Source organism: Ctenocephalides felis, unplaced genomic scaffold (genome assembly GCF_003426905.1).
Source record: "Ctenocephalides felis isolate EL2017-DRISC unplaced genomic scaffold, ASM342690v1 CF-g0.4_SCAFFOLD_01604, whole genome shotgun sequence".
NCBI lineage: Eukaryota > Metazoa > Arthropoda > Insecta > Siphonaptera > Pulicidae > Ctenocephalides > Ctenocephalides felis.
In genome coordinates this window covers 1,888,489-1,898,028 of record NW_020537758.1, presented here as the reverse complement: position 1 = coordinate 1,898,028, position 9,540 = coordinate 1,888,489, and positions in this window count along the sequence as shown.

The window sequence follows — 9,540 nt, the reverse complement described above, 5'->3', positions numbered from 1 at the left end:
TCGAATTTTTAAAAATAGTAAAAATAGGAATTTCGAGATGATTCTAGTTCAGACTATAGATAGATCTATAAACAAGACTATCTGAAAATTTCAAATAAATTGGTCGAGTAGAACTCCAGAAATCGTGACAAAGTTCTGAAAAAGTCTATTCTGAGAAAAACGCATTTAAAGTTTTGCGTAAAGCCAACCGTATGGAGACCGAGTCAGTAAATGCCTATATCTCCAAAATAATTCAAATTTTCAAAAACATTCTCCCCCTTAATATCCTATCTTTTTAATATCCCATTATGATGTTCTGTCTTTGTGGTTCATTTATAGTCTTAGCATAAGCAATATGACAAATTCAGAAATTAATAATATAGTATCTGCGTTAAAAAAACAATATCACATAAATTGTGATAATCACATAATCACATAATTGCTTCAATAATTTAGTCTATATTTTTCATAATCTCGTACGACATATTAGTTGCCTTTTGAAAATTATAATTTCTAAAGTAAATTTTTTTACTAATAATTTAATAAACATTATTGTTCATGTACAAATCTTAGGTGAATTAATTTGTAAAATCTAGTTCATGTGAGCACTCTTCAATCTAAGATCAACTTGCTAAATATTCCATATCCAATGCCAAACAAATGAAAATCATTTTTTTAATAAGTAGAAATATTTTTTTATTGTTAAATAAAAGTAAATTTAACAAAGTAAACCAAAATACGTGGTTATTAGTTTTTGGCAAAGGCAGGTCCTGTCATTTCAAAGATACAGAGCTAAATTTGCAAAAAATGGCAGTTTTTGAGAGAACTAAGCGTCCGATTTGAATGATTCAAAGAACTTACTACTTGTTTTAACAAAATAATTGCTTTTGGAAAAAAACTTTGTTTCAAAAAATTTGTTTTCAATTTTTTTTTTAATTTTGTGTTTGTATATCGAAAATAATTCAGATTTTATTTTTAATTCTGACTAAAGTTCTAATATAGTTTAAACAAATAATTTCAACTTTGCAAATCAGTTTATATAATTCTGATAACTATTAGACAATGTTACAATATTTATAATAATCTATTTTAAAACATTTAATATTCCTCGATCATTCCGTTACGGTACGGGAAGTTCCAGCAATTTGCCTTAAGGCACGATGCCATACACTACTAGTTTTTTATCTTATTTTTTGATATTTGTGTGTTTTTTCCTTGTTTGAATTTGTTTAATGTGCTGTATGATGACACACTTACAGTGTCAAAACGCATAAATAAATAGTTAATTATTTATTGCTTTTTATTTAGCCTGAAAATAAATATTTCAAAAATATATTTCAACGCAGAACAAAAAACTCTAGAGTTTATAACAAAATTTATGTATTTATCATTTGTTTAAATTAAATTAGAATAAGGTTTTGTTTACAACCAAAACAATATGATATATATTACAAAATTAATAAAAACAATTTTAAATATTTTTATTTCACATTAATTTTTACACAATAAACAAACTGTTTTTCAGGACACCCATATATATATAACTTTTGATAATAATAACTTGATAATTAATGAATTTATCAAATGGTAATTATTTCAACACGATTGGAAATATGGTGTTTATTAGTGGATTATAATGACACGTTTTCAAAATCTATTTTAATTATTTACTATTTTATGAATATTTGGTTTAAAATTCATTTTAAGTGCAAATACACGTAAATAATTTGAATGCAAAATACGACAATGTACAATCTATGTGTAGAACCAGAATTTCCATAGAAATTTGCAAAGGGATTACAGCTTATGTATATATACATTGAGTCCTTCATATAAAGTCCTTTCAATCCCATGTGAGTTTGTATCAAAAATTGGATTGATGAATGTGTATGTTGTAATATTTTATTTAAATTATTTGTATGGTAAATTTTACTATATATATATATTTCCTTTATAAATTGGCTTCGGTATAGTTCCTGCGTTTGCACAAAACTTTTCTATATCTAATTTAGTGGCAAAGTAGTAAATCGCATTAAGAACTTGACTTTTATATTTGTCTTTTCTGCGACTCAAATGGCAAGAGACTAAATACAATTAAACCGACAAGTTAAAATAATTTTTACGACTTCGAAAAGTACAAAAATCTAATAAGACATTATCTAGAAAAGTAGACTTCTCCATGAAAGTAGTCAAATGATTAAATAATTAAGATTTCTAGATTTTGCAAAAAAATTGGATTTTAGTGTTAAATACTTTACTTAAAAAACATAGAAATAGAAGGAATCATATTTTAGTCAAATAAAATATGAGAAAAAATATTGAAGAGCTTTCATAACAATTTCTCTATAATAATAAAATATTCCAATTGAAAAATAGTAGTTTAGTATATTTTTACCATTTCTGGGTTTTGTATACCAAAAATATGTGTATTAAATTTTGACATTTAAATATTAATTTAATAGTTTAATGAGTTAATTATAAAGGATTGTATCGATACATATGTATTCCGAACCGAATGTTTTTCTATCCGATTCGTAGTTTATTTTTTCAGACGAAAACAAAGGTCTGCATTGATACAATTTCAAACTGAATCTGTATCAACGAATCTAAATTTGAATATTTTATGTCTTTTAAACATCTGGCGAAATAAATGCTTTTCTCTGCACTTCATCACGAGAAAACTTCAGAAATAGTCAAATGGCAAAGGTCGAAAATAATAACTTTGAGTAAATAGTCTAAATTTTAGTATGTTCATTAAGACCAAGAACTCTATCGTTATACCAAATAAATCGTCTAATTTCAATTTTAACAAACCTCAAACAAACTACTCATTTTCTCAAACTTTGATAAATTTTTAAAATTAAACTACCTGTCGTAAGGCCGAAATATTTCAGTAAGTTCGGTAGGATCATGATATATATCGCCAAAAAAAGTTCCATGACAATCGGCTAAGTAGATTTTCACCTAAAACTAATCAGTATCATTCCCAACTAATATCTGCCAGAAGTCTTTGCCAGAAGTCTTTGCCAGAAGTTCTTGCCAGAAGTCTCTGCCAGAAGTCTTTGCCAGAAGTTTCTGCTAGAAGTCTCTGCCAAAAGTTTCTGCTAGAAGTCTCTGCCAGAAGTTTCTGCCAGGAGTCTCTGATAGAAGTTTCTGCCAGAAGTCTCTGCCAGAAGTTTCTGCTAGAAGTCTCTGCTAGAAGTTTCTGCCAGAAGTCTCTGATAGAAGTTTCTGCTAGAAGTCTCTGCCAGAAGTCTCTGCCAGAAGTCTCTGCTAGAAGTCTTTGCCAGAAGTTTCTGCTAGAAGTCTTTGCCAGAAGTTTCTGCTAGAAGTCTCTGTCAGAAGTTTCTGCCAGAAGTTTCTGCTAGAAGTCTTTGCCAGAAGTTTCTGCCAGAAGTCTTTGCCAGAAGTTTCTGCCAGAAGTCTTTGCCAGAAGTCTTTGCCAGAAGTTTCTGCTAGAAGTTTCTGCTAGAAGTCTCTGCCAGAAGTCTCTGCCAGAAGTCTCTGCTAGAACTCTTTGCCAGAAGTTTCTGCTAGAAGTCTTTGCCAGAAGTTTCTGCTAGAAGTCTCTGTCAGAAGTTTCTGCCAGAAGTTTCTGCTAGAAGTCTTTGCCAGAAGTTTCTGCCAGAAGTCTTTGCCAGAAGTTTCTGCCAGAAGTCTTTGCCAGAAGTCTTTGCCAGAAGTTTCTGCTAGAAGTCTTTGCTAGAAGTTTCTGCTAGAAGTCTTTGCCAGAAGTTTCTGCTAAAAGTTTCTGCCAGAAGTCTTTGCCAGAAGTTTCTGCCAGAAGTTTCTGCTAGAAGTCTCTGCCAGAAGTCTCTGCCAGAAGTTTCTGTCAGAAGTCTTTGCCAGAAGTCTTTGCCAGAAGTTTCTGCCAGAAGTCTTTGCCAGAAGTCTTTGCCAGAAGTTTCTGCTAGAAGTCTTTGCTAGAAGTTTCTGCTAGAAGTCTTTGCCAGAAGTTTCTGCTAAAAGTTTCTGTCAGAAGTCTTTGCCAGAAGTCTTTGCCAGAAGTTTCTGCCAGAAGTCTTTGCCAGAAGTCTTTGCCAGAAGTTTCTGCTAGAAGTCTTTGCTAGAAGTTTCTGCTAGAAGTCTTTGCCAGAAGTTTTTGCTAAAAGTTTCTGCCAGAAGTCTTTGCCAGAAGTTTCTGCCAGAAGTTTCTGCTAGAAGTCTCTGTCAGAAGTCTCTGCCAGAAGTTTCTGCCAGAAGTTTCTGCTAGAAGTCTCTGCTAGAAGTCTTTGCCAAAAGTTTCTGTCAGAAGTCTCTGCCAGAAGTCTCTGCCAGAAGTTTCTGCCAGAAGTCTTTGCCAGAAGTTTCTGCTAGAAGACTTTGCCAGAAATTTCTGCCAGAAGTCTTTTCACGGATACGATTCCAAAGTTTAAAAGAACAAAATTGATAAAAATTAATCACAACAACCGAAAAATGGTCACAATTTCATCAAAGTTTTAGAATGCATTTTAAGTTCTTAATTTTTAAACAAGGTGAGATATTTTTTTCTAAATTTTTTTTACCAAAGCTCTAGGTTGCATTTTAAGCTCATAATTTTCAAACAAAGTGAGATTTTTTTTCTAATTATTTTTACCAAAGCTTTAGGTTGCATTTTAAGCTCATAATTTTTAAACAAGGTGAGATATTTTTTTTCTAATTATTTTTACCTAAAGCTCTAGGTTGCATTTTAAGCTCATAATTTTTAAACAAGGTGAGATATTATTTTTTCTATTTTTAAGTTATAATTAAGTTAAAGTCAATACTATCGCCCCGTTTTGGCTTGACGTCGAGTTCTGGGACACTCTATAAATATACAAAATTTTCTTTACACCCTTCTTTAAAAATTATTGACAAAAAGCAGAAAATTATTAGATAACTTGTATTATAAATAGTACTTTCTAGCAGAACGCATAGTTTTAAGCCAGATACCACTTTATATAAATATATAGGTAATACCTATATATACCTATTAGGTATATATATATATATATATATATAAATATATATATATATATATATATATATGTCGTTTATGACCAAGTACTTATGTAAATCTGCATTTGAAATCTCCGCCGGCATCGTCTTTGCAGCTAAAGCTCTCGGCGAGCTTTGAGCTTTCGAAACAATAATCAAGTAGTCAGCCTAACAAGTATTCGTAAGCACCGCAAACTATAAAGCATACAGTCGGAATTTGAAATTCAAAAGCTCAAAGCTCTCATAAATACATAAGTAATAGACAGAAATAAAAAATAATATATAATATGGACGTAAGCACTTTAGGATTTAATTTGCATATTTTGAGAAATTTGAAAAAGTTTTATGCATTAAATGCAAATACTGTTAGCTCATAATTAAAAGTTATACGTTTGAAAATAAAGATTTAAAAACTATCCTTGATTTTTTTTTATCTTTACCATTTTTTTTACAATTTCTTTTTTGTGGCCCCATCAAGAGCTCTACCTTTGCCTCCGTTGCTCGAAAAGCATGTGTTTGTTTAAAAATAATATCGATTTGAAGTGCATGTGCAGATGTGCATTCGCAGATGCAAATAAGTGCAATCGCAATCGCAATATAATATTTATCTACAGAGTGTTCGCATGCATTTTATTATCCAGCCAGTCTGTACTCTGAACTCAATGTATGACGCGATCGACTATAAGTGGATAGATGGATGGATAGATGGAGATGCATCGATAAAATTTATATAAACACGAAATATTTATATCATATATATAAAAATGAATCGCAAAATGTGTTGGTATTAACTTAACACTGGACCAATTTGGCCAATTCTTTTTTTAAAATGTGCGTTTAAGTCCAAGGATGGTTCTTACGGAGAGAAAAAATCGAATAATTGCCGGGAAAACCCTAAAAACAGCCCTTTTCGTTTTCTAACTAAAGCGTAGAATCAATTTGAGCTTTATTGCTATTATATAAAGTTCATATTAAATTACAAGCACTCACTGTATACTCCTCCTAAACGATTATTCGGATTTTGATAAATCTTTCTGAAGTTTGTTAAGGAAATTTTCTAGAATGTATGTGATTATAAAGTACTGGGATGTATGTGCAATATTGTAGAAATAAGTGAGAAAAATTGCAAAAAACGACATGTCATTGTTTGCATTGAAAACAAATGATAACTATCATCTGTCAAAAATCTCAATTTACTTATGAACCAAGACAATATTAGAATATGTATAATAAATTTATGATTATGAATAAGAAAAATGAAAAGTATACATTATTATTGCCAAAAAGCAGCTGAGATGTGCCAGAAATTAAAATAATATAAAATACAGTATATGTATGGCAGATTGAATGATACACATATGAACAGGATATGACAAATTATTTCACTTAAAATATGAAATTAAGTATTAATCAGGGCTGGTTCTTCCTTTAATGTGATGCATACTAAAAATACGAGCGCAAGATTCGGATATTAAATTTTTAATGTAGTTTTTTTTCAATATATAATTTCTTTGCATCTTTTACTAATCTTTCCGCAATATTTTTAAAATTCGTAAAATTTTCACTTTATAACAACAAATGGGAAAGTAAAGATGAATACATACAAATCGGCCTCACGATATCGATTAGGAGAAGTTTAAGATGCAATTTTGGATATCTTAATAAATAAAAAATTAAATCAAAATAATTCAAAATAAACTACCAGTGTTTTGTTTAATTTAGGCTAGATAATATAGAATAAATCGCATAAAATGCCCAAAATAAATAAATAAAATCTTTCTAAAGTCAAATGTTAATTAATGATAATAATTTTAATAATAAATTGATAAAATAGGTAAAATAATATGGGGGGGGTGCGTCTAGAAAAATAGGCATGCGGGAGCTGAAGACTCCGGGGGCGTCCCACCAATAATTTTGGGTGAAAAAATCCAAGGTAATATTGTACTTTTACCGCGGATACTATATATTAATTTCTTTCTGAATTTGTTATACCGTTTAAAAGACCATCAATTTCCAATATAGTGTGGGAATTGAGACTCATCATTTTATTTAAAGCAGTTCTAAATTTAAAATCGCTCATATTATAAATGTATATACATTTAGGCGTGAAGAATAATTTAAAAAAATTTTTTTTGGTAAACAGTAAATAGTATATTATATTAAAAAATTGTAGACGTGGGTACAGGATAGCGCCTGTCGGGTCATCTAGGATATATCTATATATATATATATATATAAATACATATATATATATATATATATGTATATATATATGCCTGTGTCTATGTTTGCAAAGAATTTCTCAAGTCCTTAACGTTAAGTTCATTTGGCATCGGCGCCTCCACCGTGCAATATTTTCCTTCGAAACTTTTCTAATAATATATCTAATTTATGCTATTGATCTTTTATATTGGCGATAATAGACTGTGTTTTTGCCGAAAGAAACGGATCAGCACTTATAAAGAAAATTTGCTGATGAAAGCGATTTTTTAAATAAAAAATAGTACGGGGTACGTGAAAGGAATATAAAGTATTGGAAAATAAAAGAATATTTTATGCTGTTCTTAATATATATATATATATATATATATATATATATATATAAAGTTTCTCTGTAGTAGTTTATTTCAAAACGCATTTTTCCCAATAATATATTTTCTCATACATTTCGCCATTGTTTTCTTCTTCAAAATATTTATGGAATTCATGACATTTTTTATGTAACAGATTATTAAAATATTTTATATAAAAAAGATTACTTTAATATAAAACATTACTAACCCTGATTTTGCTCAAAGAATTCTTTAAAAATATATGTAGGTGAATTTAAAAATATAAAAGGTAGCGAAATGAAGTATTTCAAAAGTTTTTTAGGTTATTTTTGAACAAATTTATTATTGTTAAATTATATAATAATAAAGATATAACTCAAATTTGATTTTGTGTATTTATAGTAATGTTACATATCACTATTACTTCTGTAATTTGACAAAAATATTCGGTTTGTTTAGTCACATTTTTTTAAAATTTATGATTGATAATATAAATTTTCGATTGATAATATAAATAAATTCAGTTAAATTTTATATTATTTGCTTTTTTCACATTTTTGAATCTCAAAATAATTTGACATATTTCTCTTTTTTTTAAATTTGATTCAATTTTTTGTCTTTATAATTACATTAATTATAAATCATTTCTGATTTATAATTAATGTAATATTTTGACTATAAATTCTCTTTTATTATTGTTAAAAAAATCATATTTTTTGGTTTTTATTTTTTCATTATGAAACTATCAAGTATTTTACCATTTTAGAATTCTGATTAAATTTAAAGATTTAATTAATTTTTTAAGTTTTAAGGAAACTTGCCGACACATTTTAGTAAATTTTTTAAAGGAGAGCCTCTGAAAATCGACTGATTTAAAAAAATTTAAATTCATAGTCTTAATTATTCAAAACTTGAAGTAATTGTGTAATTATTCTAGACTGTGGTTCCAGAAATTTTATTTATAATTACGGTTCCAAAGTTTAAATGAACAAAAGTATTAAAAATTGAGCACGATGACCAATAAATAGTAGTATTATCACAATTTTACCAAAAACTTAGTTTGTACTCATAATTTACAAACGAGACCAATTTTTTCAAAAATTGGAGAGTTCTGGGATACCCTGCTAAATTTATTAAAAAAGGTCTTATATAGTATTTTTAAAAATTGTATGGATAAATCTAAAATATTATTAAATATTATCTAAGAACTTAAAAAGTGATTTGTTTAAGTTTAATGTTTACTTTCAAGTTTTTTTTCAAGATTTGTTTCCGTTTAACGTTATGAATACTCGAAATAAATTTAATCTTATATACACAATATTTATTTCTATTTTATCTATTAATTCAAGAGATTTCGCCTGGTTTTCTTCAACATTATATCCTTCTGATAAAATTTAATTGAAATTCTTCCAAGTCAAGATAAGATGTTATTACATCAAAAAACTAAATATAATTAAATTCATATTATTAAAAGCAAATGGACGAAATAAATAGATCAAATGGAGATGGATGGAGTGTTCATATTTTGATTTATGAGTTTCTTATGAAATCAACTTAAGAATGGACGAATGTTTCGCATTCCGGAATTATATTGAATGGATGCCAAAAATACACCATTAAATATTATATATACGCAAATATAGACACACATATATATACGCATATATTTATATGTAAAATATAAAAGCATATGCTGATAAAACACATTAAATGCAGAGATACCGACCGAATTCGCATATGGCATATGCTGATTATATTAAAGTGCTTGCGTATTTATTCACGAAGAAAAAATACACACATACACATAATAATACACACAAAAATAGAAAAAAATAGATTCATTATATAAATTTTTATTAAGTATAATTTTGTGTCACATAACAAACCGGCCCGGCAAAATGCAGGTTAAGTGTCGACTTAGGGTACTGGTTGGAAGAACGTCTTATAATTTTCAAAATATCTTATTAGGAGAACAGACACTCATATTCATATTAATTTCTTTATCGATAGATGTGTGTTCATACTTATATATATTAAACTCATTTTATTGTCA